The following is a 19,636-nucleotide window of genomic DNA, read 5'->3' as shown; positions in this document are numbered from 1 at the left end:
CAATTATTCATTAAAAGATTACCTACCTCAAAAAAAAAAAAAAAGAATAAGAGAACAAAATAATAGCTTTTGATTTGTCTTTCTTTGTTTTGAAGGATAATATTGTATTGTATTGAATTTAGAAGTTATGTTTGTGAAGATAAGAAGTGCTATGAGGAGTTTAAATATCAAAATGAAAGAAGGAGGAAAATAAGTTTGAAGATACAGCACAATGTTTTTTCTAGGAATATTTTTATTGATGTTTGATTTAAGTTTTCTCTCTTATTATTTATTTTCCCGTCCTTTTCTTTCTTTTAGCCTTTTTTGGTGAGAATCCATCCGTACTCGTACAACCGACAATCCGCTAGGGGGCTGATCCTATACAGCTGAAGATTGGGCCAATCTCTAGAGATCAAGCCAATAGGTTTAAGGAAAACCTGGCTGGCTTTATACAACGAGTTATCAATTCTCAAAAGGGCTTATCAATACTTGAATATTCAAAGCCTGTTTTAAGCATCCAAGTGGTGGAGGCCGATATGGACCCGAGTAGCTGTTTTAGAGCATTTATGGACTCCAGGCAGCAAGGAATGGGTTCAACACTTCTTCAACTTAATTGATATCACTAAAAGGTCATGGAATCAAGTCAAGGCAGAAGCAAAAGCAACCAAAGAGACCATTTGAGCATGGAAGAGATTTTTGGCAAAATTTATTGTATTTGCCACTCGTTTGCTGTATTTTGGTGATTAAGCATTTTCTCTTTGTTCCAATCAAGGGCAACGTATGAGAATCATTGTTAATCCTGTTTGGCATCCTACATGGCATATTGGAGCTGATTGGAGCCTTTACAAGCTGGAAATTGGTCAAAGATAGCTTAGTTGTCAAACTAGTCAACTAATTTCCTAATTTGAATTTGACTTTTTGTTTTAGGAAACTATCTTTTATTTTGGTATTTATTTGTTTATTTTCTAGGAAAATCGACTTAGAAAAGTTAGAATTTTATTATTTTGATTCTAAATTAATTACTTCCTAATTCAAAATAAAGGAATTAATTAATACAATTTAGTTTAGGAAAGGAAGGTGACAAATGGTCAAGCTTGGTTTCCTATTCTCTATGGCCGGTTTTGGCTATGCTTTTAGGGTTTATTTTTATTCTTTCAAAGCCTATTTAAAGGCTTATTTTCAATGAGAAATCAGCCTAGATATTATTTAGAAAATCATTTGTGAGAAAAGAATTCTTTTTGTTCTCTTTGAACACCTAAAACACTTAATAGAAATCAAGTGTTTTAGCTTGACTTATCGATAGGATATCCATCACCTATTGTGGTGTCTTCAATGTACCAAGATTTTTACTCATAGGTTGATTAAGGGTTGAGGTGACCATAAGAACTTGAACTTAATATTTCTGTCCGAGTTAATTTAATATGGGTTTAGGCGCAAGTCGACCTAGGTTTGTATCATTTGGTATTGGAGAAGAATTTTGTTCAGGTATGATCTATCTTATTTGGTTTATTTTGTTTGTGTGAATCTACAATTTTAGCATTAGGTTAAGATTGCTTCTATATCATACACGTTCTGCAATTAAAAAAAAAATTTAATATTCCTCATCAAATTAAGCTTCCTTGTTTTATCGTATTTTTGCATCCTAGTTTGTTGGTTGTTTTCCATCATTGTTCTTGTTAATTTGGTTTATTTTTAATTTTCTTTGCTATTTTAATCTTAATTAGTTGCATTCATATATTCAGAAAAAGAAAAAAGAAGGATTTGCGGCAACATATTGCGAACTCACAAAATTTGCAATTTGTGTGGCCATGGGTTTGAGCTTGTGTTTGGTTTGAAATTGCGGTTTGTGTACTGTTTGGTGCCACTGGAAATTGTGTTTGCATCATTTTGTTTGTGATATAAAGAAAATAGAACCAAAAAAAAAAAAAAAAAAGCCAAAAGCTGAATAAAAAAAAAAAATTGTAAAAGGCCAATTTTGGTTGAAAGTTTGGAATTTGAATTTGTTTGAGTTGGAAGAATTAAACTTGTGATATTTGGAGTTGGAAATCAATATTTACTGCTGGATATTTGAACTTTGAGTGCTAAAAATTTTTAGAATAAAATTGGCAAAGAATTTAAAACAAAAACTTAAATTACAAGAACAACAACCAACAACTATTCCAAGTTTTGTTCGAATTGCTTCTTGTTCATTGTTTGAAACTCTTTTCTAGAATTTATCCTTGAAATTTTGGGTTAATATTATTCTGGTTTGTTTCTTGATAAATCGAAAAATAGCTTGTTGATTTACTTTATTTTTGGTTAGTTAGGCCAAGTATAGGTTTTGTCAATTCACTCTGTATTTGTTTGTTTTTAGTTGCTGTTTTGTTGATAAGTTTAATTAAGACATACTTGTGATCTACTTGCTATTTTCTGTGTGTTTAATTAAAGCTTTGAGATAATTTTTTGAGTGGAAAAATGCAAGATAGTGTGAGCTTAAAAGAGGGTTAAAAGCCGAAACTAGTGTGCAAACATGAGTGTCGAGACCTAATTTGAGTGAAACACATGAGGGAGTGATTTTAGTAAGGATTTTTGTGCTATTTATACTAATATAGAAGATTCAAGAATGAGGAGGGGAGATGGATCATTTAGAATTAATGAAGAGGAATCCATAGGGTTCAAGGGTGACTCTCAAGCAACAAGAGGTGGAGGTGAACCTACCAACATGATGGCGATCTTGGAACAACTCCAAAGAATGAATGCTCATTTCGATCACCTAGATCAAAGAGTGGATAGAGTGGAAAATTCTCAAGGTGGGTCAAATACAATGTTTGATGCACATGGAGGCTGAGGTTGAGATAGAGGAGGTCATGAATGGCCTAGGGAAGAATTTGAAGGAGGTAATTTTGGGAATAATCTTGAAGAGGAAATTGATGATATTTTTTGCACTCCAAGGAAGACCAACCCATGAGAGACAAGTTAGAGAAAAAGATGATGACCTTGGAAACATTAAGGTCAACATACCACCATTCATGGGAAAGAGTGATCTGAAGGCTTACTTAGAGTTGGAAGAGCAAATGGAGATGATATTCGATTGTCATAACTATTCGGAGGCTAAGTGATGCGAATTTGCCCGAACTCGCATAACTGACAACCTACTGGGGTGTTGACTCGATACGGATGAAGACCAGGCCAATTATTATGGCTCAAGCTAAGAGGTTTAAGGATAACCTTGCTGCCTTTATCCAGGGGGTAATTCATTCTCAAAAGGGCTTATCCATACCCGAAGATACAAGGCCTGTTTTGAACATACAATTAGTGAAAGCCGATACGGACCCGGATAGTAGTTTTAGTGCATTTATGGATTTCGGACAGCGGAAAAATGTTCAAATCTTCTTGAATTCACTTGATATCACTAAGAAGTCATGGGATATGGTCAGGACCGAAGCTTTGCTGGTCATTTAAGATGTGTGGGCATAAAAGAGAAAATGGCCGGGTTTTGTTGTATTATTTACTAGCTTTACTGTATTTTGCTGGGTTGGCTTTTTCTCTTCCCTCCAAGCAAAGGCAATGTGTGGGATTCCATAATAATCTTATTTAGCATCTTACAAAGCATATAGAAGCTGATTTGAAGCTCAAATTGGTCAAAGATTGGTCAAAATCAACTTAGTCAAAAAACTAGTATTCTAGTTTCCTAATTTGATTTCTACTTTTTATTTTAGGAAATTACCTTTACTTTTGGTTTTTTTTATTTATTTTCTGGACAAATAAGTTTAGGAAAGTTATTATTTTATTATTTTTATTGTAAATTAATTAATTCCTAATTTAAAATAAGAGAATTAATTAATCCAAATTAGATTAGGAAAGGGTGTGAAATTAGGCAATTTCCTAATTGGATTCTATGTTGGCCAAAATTTCCTAATCCTTTTAGGGTTTTATTTTGTTCATTCAAAGCCTATTTAAAGGCTTATTTTTAATGAGAAATCAAGCTTGATTTTATACAGAAATTTATTTGTGAGATTGAATTCTCTTTGTTCTTTTGAACACCTAAAACACCATTAATGAATGAGTGTTTTAGTTTAACTTATTATTAGACCTTCCATCACCTATTGTGGCATCGTCATTATATACCAAGATTTCTAATCACAGGTTGGTTAGGGGTTAAGGTGACCATTAGAATTTGAACATAATTTGATCCGGGCTAATATAATATGGGTTTAGTAGCAGATCGTCCTAGGTTCGTATCACTTTGACCTTTACATTACAAACTAAATAAAAGCCTATTCATTCAAGGTGATGCATTGTTTCTTCATTAGTGGAGATATTTTGATTATGCCAACCATATGAAGTTTATAATTTAATTTTTAGTATCTAATTAGTGTAGATTTATTCAATTGAATGGTATTGGCTACTATAATTTATTTCACACTCACACTTTGGAAGTAATGATTATGTTGAATGAAAACTAAGATGTTGGATTGTATAATTACTTGAATATTATTTTTGAACTGATTATATATTCAATTTTTGAACCAATCATATCATATTGCTTAAAAAACTTTTGAATGGTTTATAAGTTCTGAAAATTGGTTATTTTTATTCTTTAGTTTTGTTTATTACTAGGGGACTTGCAAATATTAAGTTGTGGGGTGTGATGATTGTCAGATATTACCAATTTATAGCCTTTATTTATGCTTATTGCTTGTTATTTTCTTAGCAATTTATGCTTAATTAGAATAAATATTTATTGATTTCATTTTTCACTATTTTTAGGTGAGAATATTATAAGATGCTTTTTTTAGGCTGTTTTGGATTTTTTTAAGATGAAATATGTGGAGATATATTTTATGAAGCATTAATGGAGTTAAATTGCTGATTTTCTATTATGAACATGATTTTCAGAAGCTTGGTGAATAATTTTGAAAATTTGAATATTTAATCTCTACTGTAGTTTATTGATGAGCATGAGGATGAGGATAACTTTCCTCGCATTACCCCAACATTGCCATATTCTCAAAGGTTGTAAAAAAGGAAGATGGATAAGCAATTTGCTAGCATGTCAAAAGATTGAAATTTCTGAAGATGAAATTTCTGAAGGATGTGCTATCATGTCAAAAGATTGAAGTTCTTGAAACTTTGAAGAAACTAACATTTCATAGCTTGAGCCTTAATGAGATCCTTAACAAGGCTTTGGAGTAGCCTATTTTAGAGGTTTGCCAAAAGAAGACGAAGAACTACAAAGTGAAGTTCATTCATGGAATTTTGGATAAAAGGATAATTCCCAAGATGAGTAAGAAGAACACGAAGAAATCAAGCTCTAAGTTTGTTCTGGGTGCTAAAGTTCTAGTGGTGAGTATTTCATAAGCAACGTCAGGAAAGTTCATTATCAAGAGCATCTTTTCATTGGGTTACTTAGTTCTTGAGGGAGAACATAGTTGTTTTTTTTGGTTTTTACCAAGGAGAAAAGTGCAACTAGTGAAGGCAATATGGTAAGCATGGAGTTCTTTGGTTTCTTTAAGTCCATTGCTTGGCTATATTTAGGCACAGACGTTATGATGAAAATTTGCCTATACCCATACAATCGACTACCTGCTGAGGTACTGATATTGTACAATTGAAGACGGGGTCAATCACATGGGCATAAGCTAAGAGATTTAAGGATAACTGGGTTAGCTTCATACAAGGTGTTATTAATTCTCAAGAGGACATGACAATACCCGAAGATCTAAAATCTGTTTTATGCATCCAAGTTATGAAGGTGAAAATGGACCCAGAAAGCTATTTTAGTGCATCTACGGGTTCCGAGCAGCAAAGAATGAGTTTGTTGGCTTATGAATGTGATTGAGCTCTCCAAGGGAGGACCTGAAATCATGCCAAGGCAGAAGTAAAGCTGTTCATTAACCATGTTGGCGCACAAGACTTCATGTTGGCCGAAAATGCATGTTTTGGCACTGGCTTCGACCTTTCTTGTGAATCAAGCAAGTTTTCTTTATTCCAATCAAGGGAAATGTATGGGAATCAATATTAATCCTATTTGGCATCCTACATAGTGTATTGGAGCTGATTTGGATCCTAAACTAGCTGGTGATTGGACAAATACAACTTAGTTGTCAAACTAGTCAACTAGTTTCCTAATCTGAAATTTGACTCTTATGTTAGAAAATTAGCCTTTTATTTTGATTTTTATTTATATAATTTCTGGAAAAATTACTTTACAAATGTTGATATTTTATTAGTTTGATTGTAAATTAATTAAGGAATTAATTAATCCAAATTAATTTAGGAAATGTTAGGAAATTCGGCAACACCTTTGTTTCCTAATCCATGTTGGCCGAATTTACCTTAGTTAATTTAGGGTTTTTTGTTTTATAACTTTAGCCAATTTAAGGGCTTATTTTTCAATGGAATAGAAGCTTAGATATTATTCAAAAATTTACTTGTGAGAAAGAATTATTTTTGTTCTCTTTGAACACCTAAAGCACTTAATTAGAAATCAAGTGTTCTAGTTTGACTTATCAATAGAACATTCATCACCTATTGTGGCGTCTTCATCATATACAAAGGTTTATAATCACAAGTTAATTAGGGGTTAAGGTGATCATTAGAACCTGAGCTTAATTATGATCCGGGCTAATATAATATGGGTTTAGGAGTAAGTCAACCTACGTTCGTATTATTTGGTATCAGAGCCAAATTTTGTTAAGTTTGATATATATTATTTGTTTTACTTTGTTTTGTGTTAATCTTCAATTTTAGCATTAGGTTAAGGTTGCTTCTATCTTCTTCACATTCTGCAAAAAAAAAAAAAACAATAAATAAATTTCTACATAGTTGAATTTGTTTCTTTGTTTAGCCAAATTTCTACTTCCTAGTTTGTTGGTTGTTTCCCATATTAGTTCTTAGTAATTTGGTTTATTGTTTGATTTTTCTTTGGGTTTTAATCTTATTTTTTTGCATTCATATATTCAAAAAAAAAAAAAGAGAGAGAGATTTGAAAGCATATTGCATAAAAAAACCAAAAAATTGTGCAATTTGTTCTTGTTTGAAGTTTGGATTGGGTTTGGTGACATTTTGACATTGGACTTGCAATTTTGGTGTTGTTTCTTGCTATTGGGGTTGATCTTTATATTTTGTGAGTGATATTAAAAAAAATAAGAAAAAAGAAAAGTCGAAGAGATAAAAAAAAAAAAAATTGTTGTAAAGGCCAATTTGTGGGAGTTTGAAAAATTGGGTTTGTTTAGTGAAAAAAATTTAATTGAGGAGTGTTGGAATTTCTGTTTGTTAATTCTATATTTTTGCTTGATAGTTGAATTTTGAATGCTAAAATTGTTTGTATTAAATGTGGCTAAAGGAAGTGAGACAAAGACTTGAATTATAAGAACTACTACCAACAACAATTCCATATTTTGCTCGAATTGTTTCTTGTTCATTGGTTGAATCTCTTTTCCAGATTTTATTCTTGAATTACTGGTCCTTAATATTCTGATTTATCTCCTGTTAAATCCAAAAAATTTCCTTGTTAATTTTACCTTTGTTTTGGTTAGTCAAGCGGAGACTAGGTTTTATCAATTCACTCCATATTTGCTTACTTTTTATTGCTGTTTTATTAATAAGTTTAATTATGGCAAACTTGTGATCTAATGGTTGCTTTGAGTTTTTTATAATAGAAATTTAAGATAATTCTTTGCGTGAAAAAAAGCTAGAGAGTGAGCTTAAAAGAGGGTTAAAAGCCAAAACTAGTGTGCATACACAAGTGTCGAGACCTTGTTTCAGTGAAACACATGAGGGAGTGAATTTGGTGAGGATTTTTGTATTATTTTTGCAACATGATAGATTCAAGTATGAGAAGAGGAGATGGCTCATTAAGGAATCTAGAAGAGGAATTTGTAGGGTTCAAGTGTGAATCTCGAGCAACGAGAAGTGGAGGTGAACTTACCGACATGATGGCGATCTTGGAACAACTTCCAAGGATGAATGCTCTCTTTGATCACCTAGATCAAAGAATGGACAAATTTGAGAACTTGCAAGGTGAGCTAAATCCCAAGGTGGATTTACATGGAGGCCAAGGACGAGGTCGAGGAGACCGTGGACATCCTAGGGAAGGATTTGAGGAAGGTAATTTTGGAGACAATCTAGAGGAGGAGTTTGATGATATTTTTGCATTTCAAGGAAGGCAAAACCGTGGGAGGCAAGCTAGAGATGAGGATGATGACCCTGGAAATGTTAAAGTGAACATCCTACCTTTTTTAGGGAAAAGTGATCTGATGGCATATCTAAAGTGGGAGGAGCGTATGGAGATGATATTCGATTGCCATAACTACTCCAAGGCAAAGAAGGTTAAATTGGCTGCTTTGGAATTTAGATATTATGTACTCCAATGGTGGACTAATGAGCAAGTTACCCGAAGGAGAGTTGGTGATGAACCTATTACCACTTGGCGACAAATGAAAGGAGCCATGCAAAAGAAATTTGTACTAACTCATTACCATAGGTTGTTGCATCAAAGGCTTCAATCATTATCACAAGGAAGTAGGACCGTGGAGGACTAGTACAAAGAGATGGAGATGGTCATGATAAGGTTAACCATGAGTGAGGATCGTGAGGCAACCATGGCATGGTTTTTGGGAGGTTTAAATCGACAAATAGCCAACCAAGTGAAGTTACAATAATTTGTGGAATCGGAAGAGATGCTTCATGTGGCTATTAAAATTGAGAACGAATTCAAGAGGAGGGGTACAAGCTCATAGTTTGGAGGATTTTCCAACAACAACAGGTCTAATTCAAGTGTCTGGAGAAGCAATCCCACATATGACACACGGCCAAAACTGAAGCAAGGAGAAGAAATCTTCAATCGGCCAAGGAGGGATACAAGGCCAGATTCAATTCAAACACCCAAGTTGAAAGGTAAATATGATCCTAAATCCTCAAGAACTAGAGATATTTCTTATTTAAAGTGCCATGGACGAGGATATATTTCCAACCAATGCCCGAATAGAAGAATTATGGTGTTGAAAGAAATGGAGAGTTAGAGTCCGAAAGTGAAGAACCTATAAGAAGCCGAAGTTAGTGAGGAAGAAATTGAGGAGGAAGAACATGGAGACCTAAGACCCTAAAGGCATCAAGGGCTGAATTGAGCTTGGTAACAAGGAGATTTCTAACTACATATAAAGATGAGGACCAAGTCCAAAAAGAGAACATCTTCCATATTCGATGTGAAATTTAAGGTAATATTTGTAGCATGATAATTGATAATAGAAGTTGTGCTAATGTAATTAGTAATGTGGTCGTTGAGAAATTAGGATTAACAACCATTAAACATCCCAAACCTTATAAATTACAATGGCTTAATGATAGTGATGAGATGAAAGTAAACAAATAAGTCGAGGTAAAATTCAGTATTGATAAATATGTGGATGTAGTTTTATGTGATGTTGTATGTGATGTTGTACCCATGCATGCTGGACATATTTTATTAGGTAGACCATGAAAATTTGATAAGGATACTATACATTATGGTCGAGAAAATGCTATTCTTTTTAAATTTAATGGAAGGAAGATTAAGCTTGAGCCGTTGACTTTAAAAAGAGATGTTTAGAGACTAACTACAAATGTAACAAAGGAAGGAGGCCTAACGGCTAAAGGAAAGGGCAAGTGTGGCACCCATGGCTTCACCAATTGTTAAAGAAGGCAAGGCCGAACCACACATCCAAAGGAAGTGTTAAAAACTTGAAGTTGAGGGGAAAGAGAGAGATGAACCCAAGAGAGAGAGAGAGAGAGAGAGAGAGAGAGAAAGAGAAGGAGAGAAAGCCAATAGTGATGGAAAAAGAATGATGAACGAGAATGGGAAAGAAAGAGAGAGGAAAGAGAAGAAAGAAAAAAAATTTATCTTAGTTTACGTGATAGTAATAAAGCATTTTTGAGTAAGAAAACTATGCTGGTCATGATTTATAAAGATGCTTATTTAAATCATCAAGCTAACCCTGAAGAGCTTGAATTGCCAAGTTCTATTATTTCTCTTTTGTAGGAATTTGAAGATGCCTTTCCAGAGGAGATTCCTAGTGGTTTACCACCTATTTGAGGGATTGAACATCAAATTGATTTTACTCCTGGAGCTGCAAGTCCTAATAGGCTTGCATATTTAAATGATCTCGAGGAGTCAAAAGAACTACAAAGCCAGGTAAGTGAATTGCTTGAAAAATATTATATTTATGAAAGCATGAGTTCATGTGTTGTCGCTGTTTTATTAGTACCTAAGAAAGATGGAGCACGGAGCATGTGTGTAAATTGTAAGGCCATAAATAACATAACCATTATGTATAGGCAACCTATTCCTAGATTAGATGATATGCTTGTTGAATTATATGGTGCATGCATATTTTCTAAATTTGATCTTAGGAGTGGGTATCATCAAATTAGGATGAAAGAGGGGGATGAGTGGAAAACCGCATTTAAGACTAAATATGGATTGTATGAATGGTCAGTAATGCCTTTTGGTTTAACCATTACACTTAGCACTTTTTAAGTTTAATGAATCATGTCATGCATCCATTTATCAGAAAATTTGTGGTTGTTTATTTTGATGATATTCTTGTATATAGTAAAAATATTGATGATCATGTCATCGTGGGTTAGTTTTAGAAGTACTAAAGACATACATATTGTTTGCTAATATTAAAATGTGTGATTTCTGCCGAAATGAGTTTGGATTTCTAGGATTTGTTGTGATAGTATTTCACCAAGGAGACTGGATTTGGTTGCACCTGAGGAGGAAGGGGTTCCCGAAACAATGAAAGTCAAAGCTTATGCCTCGAAAGGATTGACCTTTTCATGTCTTGGAGTGGATCAACAAAAATGCTTACAAACTTGACTTACTTGGTAAGTATAATGTGAGTTCTACATTTAATGTTACTAGTTTATTGCCATTTGCTGTAGGCGATCATTTTGCTTTAAGGATAAATCCTTTTCAAGATGAGGGGAATGATGAGAATCCGTCGACACCCATATAATGACGGAATTTGGTGTAGGTTTATGTTGTTGTACCCTAGAGCACAATCATTTAAGGTGTTAGTCAAGAATGATTGTTGTTGGTTCTTGGTTCTTGATTTTGTTTTTTTTTTTTTTTTTTGGGTTTGTTAAGGTCTTGTTTCTGGTTTTAATGGAGGTTTAGGGTTCATGAGGAAGTTGTTAGCTCTTGGGAAGAAGAAGGAAACAAATGCAGTAGTTGAGAGAGAGAGAGAGAGAGCCAAAATTCTTGTTTTTCAAAATTTCTGAATATTACTTCCTCTCTATCTCTCTCTCAACTACTGCATTTGTTTCCTTCTTCTTCCCAAAAGCTAACAACCTTCAAAATATTTTTGAGCATCCTTTCCGTGAAATCCTTGACAAGCTCATTCTCCTTCATCTTCAAAGTCTCAAACTCTCTTCTTAGGTTTAAAACTTGCATTTGCCGAGTTCTAGTATTTCCATGGAACTCCTCTTGAAGCTTTATCCAAAACTCTCTAGCACTTGTGCATGACATTATCCTTGTAAAAATGGAATCACTCATGGAAGAGTACAAGGCACTGAGGGCCTTGAACCCCTTGGCAACTTCGGCTTCATGTGCATTTCTTTGTGCTTGGGTTGCATTAGCTTTCAACTCTTCCACTATATAACCTTCTTCTATGACTTCCCATAAACCAAAGGCTTGAAGGTAGGCTTTCATTTTTATACTCCAAGTGGAATAGTTTTGGCCTTCAAACTTCGGTGGTGTTGGGGTTGTAAAGGATTGTGAGGCCATTTGAAAAAATGGTTTTTGCAAAGTTTTGAAAAATGGACACAAGAACAAGCTCTCGGGTGGTGGTGTTTTGGTGAGTTTCAACTAGCATTTCTTGGGAGGTTTTGGTTTCGGTTGGAAGGCTTTAGGTGGGGGATCCTCTCACAAATAAAATGGTCTAGGTTGAAAGCTCACAAGGTCACTACGCTCTGATACCATGATGTTTTCAAAATATGTTTTTTTTTTTTAATATTACTTGCTCGACGTTTTCATTACAATTTTCATACTTTAAATACATCAAAAAGACAATAAGACATGCTGCCATATTGAGCAATAAATAAAAAAGCATTAAAAGTAACCAACCAAGCCAAACTACCTCAACTAACTTTAATCAATGTGCTGGGCATGCAAGAAACCTTCTTTAATGGGCAGTTCAGCTTGTCTGAGGCATTTGAATTTGAAAACCAACTCCATTTGACTTGAAAATTAGAGGTAAGACTTTTTGAATATTAATCCGTGTTCTAACCAAAAATCAGATAAAACAAAGTCCATTTACCCATTCAAAAATAATCAAACCCGAGGCAGTTTTGTCTAGATTTCTGGGCAACAAAACTGCACAAGGGTCAGATTGTTTAGGGTTTAACTCAGCCATCCCAACTCCAAATTGGGCCATTCTTTTTTCTGCTGCTTCCTCTGTGTTTCTAGTTTATTATATCCAAAATTCAGATCCAAATCCTAAACCTTCATCAAACGGCATCCAAGGAAGTGGACTTATGTTGCTGGAAATACAATTCCAGCAACAAGACAAAAAGGCCCTAAGCTTTAGTTAATTTTGATGGAATTTGGTGTAGGTTTATGTTGTTGTACCCTTGAGCACAATCATTCAAGGTGTTAGTCAAGAATGATTGTTGTTGGTTCTTGGTTCTTGATTTTGTTTTTTGGGTTTGTTAAGGTTTTTTTTTCTGGTTTTAATGGAGGTTTTGGGGTTCTTTAGAAGGTTGTTACCTTTTGGGAAGAAGAAGAAAACAAATGTAGCAGTTGAGAGAGAGAGCTGAAATTGTTGTTTTTCGAAATATGTTTTTTTTTAATATTACCTCAACGTTTTTCATTACAATTTTCATACATTTAAATACATCAAAAAGACAATAAGACATGCTACCATATTGAGCAATAAACACAAAAGCATTAAAAGTAACCAACCAAGCCAAACTACCTCAACTAACTCTAATCAATGTGCTGGGCATGCAAGAAACCTTCTTTAATGGGTAGTTCAGCTTGTCTGAGGCATTCGAATTTGAAAACCAGCTCCATTTGACTTGAAAATTCGAGGGAAGCCTTTTTGAATATTAAAATGTGTTCTAGCCAAAAATCAGATAAAAAAAAGTCTATTTACCCATTCAAAAATAATCAAACCCAAAGCAGTTTTGCCCAGTTTTCTGGGTAACAAAACTGCACAAGGGTCAGATTGTTTTGGGCTTAACTCAGCCTTCCCAACTCCGAATTGGGCCATTCTTTTTTTTGCTGCTTCCTCTACATTTGCAGTTTATTATATCTAAAATTCAGATCCAAATCCCAAACCTTCTTCAAAAGGAATCCAAGGAAGTGGACTTATGTTGCTGGAAATACAATTTCAGCAACTAGACAAAAAGGCCCTAAGCTTTAGTTAATTTAGCTTAGGGCATTACAAAAAGGATATTGTTCCTAAACATTACAAGATAAAATAAAATGCATAAACATAAATAATGTTTGGTATTTGATGTTGCAAAATAAAGAGTGCAAGTGTAACCGAACTACCTTGCACATTGTGGCAAGATCACCACATTTCAACAAATTTAGCTTAGGGCATTACAAAAAGAATATTGTTCTTAATCATTACAAGATAAAATAAAATGCATAAACATAAATAATGTTTAGTCTTTGATGTTGCAAAATAAAGAGTTCAAGTGTAACCGAGCTACCTTGCACATTGTGGCAAGATCACCACATTTCAACACTCCTCCTTGGTGTTCTTGCTTGAAATATTGAGAAGCTTCCTCAAGGTCTCAAATCTTGCTTTTGGAAGTGGCTTAGTGAAGAAATCTGCAAGGTTATCTTCGATCTTGATTATTCCAAGCTTACCTCTCCATTTTCTTCAAACTCCCTCAAAGAGTGATACTTCACCGGTATGTGTTTTGTCCTTCCATGTTGAACGGGGTTCTTGGCTATTGATATGGCTGAAGTGTTGTCACATGTAATGATGGTTGAACCCTCTTTAGGATAAAAAAGGTCCTCCAATAATTTCGTAAGCCAAATACATTGATTTTGCACATGAAGAGCAAGCAATGTACTCGGCTTCGGCGGTGCTTTGAGCGGTTGTTGCTTGCTTCTTTGCATTCCATGAGAATGGTCCACTACCAAGTGAGAAAAGATACCCCGAAGTGCTCTTCATATCATCCAAGCATCCAGCCCAATCACTATCCGAGTAGGCCATTAATCTCATCACATCTTGCCTATCATACCAAACTCCAAAGTCTTGTGTTCCTTTTAAGTATCTAAGAATTCTTTTGGCACCTACAAAATGATTTTGGGATGGTGCTTGCATATATCTAGACAAAACACATGTGGCATGCATAATATCCGGTCTTGATGAACATACATAGAGCAAACTTCCTATCATGCTTCTATATAGGGTCGAGTTTACCTTTGGTGTGCCATCCTCCTTCTTGTATTTGTCTCCTTGGCTCATTGGTGTTGACATTGGCTTGCATTCATCAAGGTTGAACTTTTCAAAAGATCTTTGATGTATTTCTCTTGAGATATGAAGATACCCCTAGAGCATTGCATCACTTCCACTCCAAGAAAGTAATTCATTTCACTAAGGCTTGACATGTCAAACTCCTTTTCAAGTTCATTTTTCAAAGCTTCCACATTCTTTTCATTTTCACCCGTGATCAACAAATCATCCACATAGAGTGAGATAACAACCATGCCTTCTTCATTCCTTATGTATAGTGTTGGCTCATTTGAACTCCTCCTAAAGCCTTGGTAGATCAAGTAACCATCAATCTTGCCATACCAAGCCCTAGGTGCTTGCTTTAACCCGTAAAGTGCCTTGTGTAGATGGTAGAATTTGTCCTCATGTCCTTGAACAATGAAGCCCTCGGGTTGCTTGACATGAACCTCCTCTTGAAGCGCACCATTCAAGAAAGCCAACTTTACATTAAGGTGGTACACCTTCCATGACATTGAGGCCGAGATGGATAGGATGAGCCTTATGATCTCCATTCTTGCAACCGGTGCAAACGTCTCTCCATAATCTACATCCGCTCGTTGATCATAGCCTTTTGCCACAAGCCTTGCCTTGTGCTTGCATATTGTTCGATCCGGGTTGAACTTGGTCCTAAAGATCCACTTTACACCAATTGGTTTCTTGTTTTTAGGTTTAGAAACCATAGACCAAGTTTAATTCTTTTCTATTGTATCCATTTCGGTTTGCATGGCCTCCATCCACTCTTTCTTTTACGTAGCTTCTTGAGCATTGGTAGGATCACTCAAGGCAACATTGCACCTTTCATATATTTCGGACAATGGCCTTTCTCCTCTAACACCATCTCCAATCTCCAATTCGGCTCCAATGGTCTCAAGTGCATCCTCCTCATCATCTTCATTTTCTTCATTGTCATTGTCATTGGTTTCTTCTTCTTCATCTTCCAACTGAGCATTATCTTCATGGACAAGAAGCTCCTCCTTTGTCCAATCCCAAACAGCATCTTTGATGTGATTCCGCCCGAGCCTGCTCCACCGATAACCCGCTGGGGTGCTGACTCGACATGGATGAAAACTAGGCCAATCATAAGAGCTCAAATTAAGAGATTTAAGGACAACCTGGGAGTATTTATACAGGGGGTAATCAATCTCAATAGAGCTTGTCCATACTTTAAGATACAAAGCCTATTCTAAGCATCCAAGTGGTGGAAGCCGATACTGACCCGGTTGACGGTTTTGGTACATTTTTGGAGTCCGGGAAGCGTGAAATGGTTCTAATGCTTTATGGGTTCAATACATATGCCTAAGAGGTCATGGAATCAAGTTAAATCAGCCTCAAATGCAATAAAAAAGGGCTTGTACGGACAGCATCAACAATTTGGACGAATTTGCTGTATTGCTTGCTGGCTTTACTGTATTTTACTGTATTAGCCTTTTCTTATTTTTCCAAGCATGGGCAACGTGTGGGACTTCATATTCAGCTTATTTTGCATCCTAAAAAGAATCTAGAAGCTGATTTGAAGCTCAAAGAGGTCAAAGATTGATCAAAGTCAACTTGATCAAAAAGGCTAGCATTTTTAGTTTCCTAATTTGTTTTTACTTTTTGTTTTAGAAAACTACCATTACTTTTTGGCTTTTATTTATTTATTTTCTGGAAAAATAACTTTAGGAAGGTTTTTATTTTATTCTTTCCATTTTAAATTAATTAATTTCTAATTTAATATAAAGGAATTAATTAATCAAACTTAGATTAGGAAAGGAAGTATAGTTTCAGCCAACTAGGTTTCTTTATGTGTGGTGGCTGGTTTTTCTTTATTTTTAGGGTTTTATTTCGTGGCTTTGTATCCTATTTAAAGGCTTATTTTTCAATAAGAATACAACTTTGGTTTGATTAAGAAAATACTTGTCAGATTAATTATCTTTTTGTTCTTTGAGAACACCTAAAACACCATTAGAGAATTGGTTGTTTTAGCTTGACTTATCAATAGGTTTTCCATCCCCTATTGTGGTGTCTACATTATTCCAAGGTTTCTAACCACAGGTTGGTTAGGGGTTGAGGTCCATTCCATTAGAACTTGAAATTAATTAAAGATCTGGGCTAATATAATACGGGTTTAGGAGCAGGTCGTCCTAGGTTCTCATCTCCTCCTTAAGTAGTCATCAATGAAGGTTAGGAAGTACTTACAACCTCCAATTAATGATAAACTCATCGGTCCACACACATCCGAATGGACTAGCTCAAGCTTCTCCTTAGCTCTCCATGAACCGGCTTTAGGAAATGGAAGACGTGTGGATTTCCCTAGTTGGCATACATCACATAGGCTTCTCATCTCCTCAATCTTTGGCATGTCCTTCACAATGGCATTGGTGTTTTTCATGGCACCATAACTAGAATGCCCAAGCCTTTTATGCCAAAGTTGAGAAATGGACTCAACTTTGGTTTTTAAGGCTTGTTCAATCTTGACTAGGTCCAATCTATAGCTTTTGTCCTTCAATGGTACCTTAAACAGCTCATTACCACAAGCATCATATATAACACATCCATCTTTTGCAAAATTTAAAGCAAAGCCTCTTCCTACCAATTTTACTACACTAAGCAAGTTTTCACACAAACTAGGAACATATAGCACATCTTTTATAATTTTGGTACCTTCCTTAGTGTTCAAGCAAACATCTCCTTTGCCTTCTACTTCCATGAACCGGCCATCACCAATCTTCACTTTGGTTTTGTAGTTTCGGTCAAGCTCCACAAAACCATCCTTTTGGAAACTCATGTGATGTGAGCAACCACTATCCACAAGCCAACCGAGACCACTACTTGTAGCCTTAAAGCATGTGGCCACAAATAGGTTCTCGGCTTCTTCATTAACCACATTGGCTTGTTGTCTCCTTTGCTTGCATACTTTGGCAATGTGGCCTTTTCCTCCACATCTTTCACAAGATGCATCCGGCCTCCAAAAACACTTGGATGGTGGATGTCCAAGCTTCTTGCAATGAGGGCAAGGTGGATGCCCTCCTCGGTTTTGATGGCTTTGTTGTTGTTGTTGTTGATTCCATCCACTTTTGTTGTTGTTTGTGTTGTTGTTGGTTGTAAAACCGGTTTGGTTGGTGTTGTTGCTCTTCCTTCCTCTATTCTTCTTTTTGTTGTCGTCGCCACCATAGAATGCACTCTCTATGGTCTCCTCCTTTCTAATGGCTCTCCTTTGTTTGGTTGCTTGAAGAGCATTGATGAGCTCACTCAAGGTTATTTCACTAAGATTTCTAAATTCTTCAAGGGAGGAAATCTTAGCTTCAAACCTTTCGGGTAAGCTCACCAATACTTTCCCTACTGCCATTTGATCGGTCAATTGCTCACCAAGGACCGGAATTTGATTTACCACTTTGAGCATCCTTTCCGTGAAATCCTTGACAAACTCATTCTCCTTCATCTTCAAGGTCTCAAACTCTCTTCTTAGGTTTAAAACTTGCATTTGCCGAGTTCTAGTATTTCCATGGAACTCCTCTTGAAGCTTTATCCAAACCTCTCTAGCACTTGTGCATGACATTATCCTTGTAAAAATGGAATTACTCACAGAGGAGTGCAAGGCAGTGAGGGCCTTGAACCCCTTGGCAACTTCGGCCTCATGTGCATTTCTTTGTGCTTGGGTTGCATTAGCTCACAACTCTTCCACTACATAACCTTCTTCTATGACTTCCCATAAACCAAAGGCTTGAAGGTAGGCTTTCATTTTTATACTCCAAATGGAATAGTTTTGGCCTTCAAACTTAGGTAGTGTTGGGGTTGTAAAGGATTGTGAGGCCATTTGAAAAAATGGTTTTTGAAAAGTTTTGAAAAATGGACACAAGAACAAGCTCTCGGGTGGTGGTGTTTTGGTGAGTTTCAACTAGCCTTTTTTGGGAGGTTTTGGTTTCGGTTGGAAGTCTTTAGGTGGGGGATCCTCTCACAAATAAAATGGTCTAGGTTGAAAGCTCACAAGGTCCTAAGAAATTGCACTACGCTCTGATACCATGATGTTTTCAAAATATGTTTTTTTTTTTTAATATTACTTCCTCAATGTTTTCATTACAATTTTCATACTTTTAAATACATCAAAAAGACAATAATACATGCTGCCATATTGAGCAATAAATACAAAACTATTAAAAGTAACCAACCAAGCCAAACTACCTCAACTAACTCTAATCAATGTGTTGGGCATGCAAGAAACCTTCTTTAATGGGCAGTTCAGCTTGTCTGAGGCATTTGAATTTGCAAACCAGCTCCATTTGACTTGAAAATTGGAGGGAAGCCTTTCTGAATATTAAACTGTGTTCTAGCCAAAAATCAGATAAAACAAAGTTCATTTACCCATTCAAAAATAATCAAACCCGAGGCAGTTTTGTCCAGATTTCTGGGCAACAAAACTGCACAAGGGTCAGATTGTTTAGGGCTTAACTCAGCCATCCCAACTTCAAATTGGGCCATTCTTTTTGTTGCTACTTCCTCTGAGTTCCTAGTTTATTATATCCAAAATTCAGATCCAAATCCTAAACCTTCATCAAACGGCATCCAAGGAAGTGGACTTATGTTACTGGAAATACAATTCCAACAACTAGACAAAAAGGCCCTAAGCTTTAGTTAATTTAGCTTAGCGCATTACAAAAAGGATATTGTTCTTAAACATTACAAGATAAAATAAAATGCATAAACATAAATAATGTTTGGTCTTTGATGTTGCAAAATAAAAAGTGCAAGCGTAACCGAACTACCTTGCACATTGTGGCAAGATCACCACATTTCAACATATAATTGACTACCTATTGAGGTGCTGATCTTGTACAATTGAAGACGGGGCCAATCACACGGGCAGAAGCTAAGAGATTTAAGGACAGGTTGGTTAGCTTCATACATAGTGTTATTAATTCTCAATAGGGCATGGCAATACTCGAAGATCTAAAGCCTGTTGCATCCAAGTTATGAAGGTGGAAATGGATTTGAGAAGCTATATTAGTGCATCTATGGGTTTGGACAGAAAGGAATGAATTTTTTGGCTTGTGAGTGTGATTGAGCACTGCAAAGGACCATGAAATCATGCAAAGGCAAGAAAGATTTCCTTATTCCAATCAAAGGCAACGTATGGGAATCAATATTAATCATATTTGGCATCCTACCTGCCATATTGGAGCTGATTTGGAGCCTAAACT

This window comes from Ziziphus jujuba, chromosome 6 (genome assembly GCF_031755915.1).
Source record: "Ziziphus jujuba cultivar Dongzao chromosome 6, ASM3175591v1".
Classification (NCBI taxonomy): domain Eukaryota; kingdom Viridiplantae; phylum Streptophyta; class Magnoliopsida; order Rosales; family Rhamnaceae; genus Ziziphus; species Ziziphus jujuba.
The sequence above is the reverse complement of the archived record's forward strand: the minus strand, read 5'-3'. Positions refer to the sequence as shown.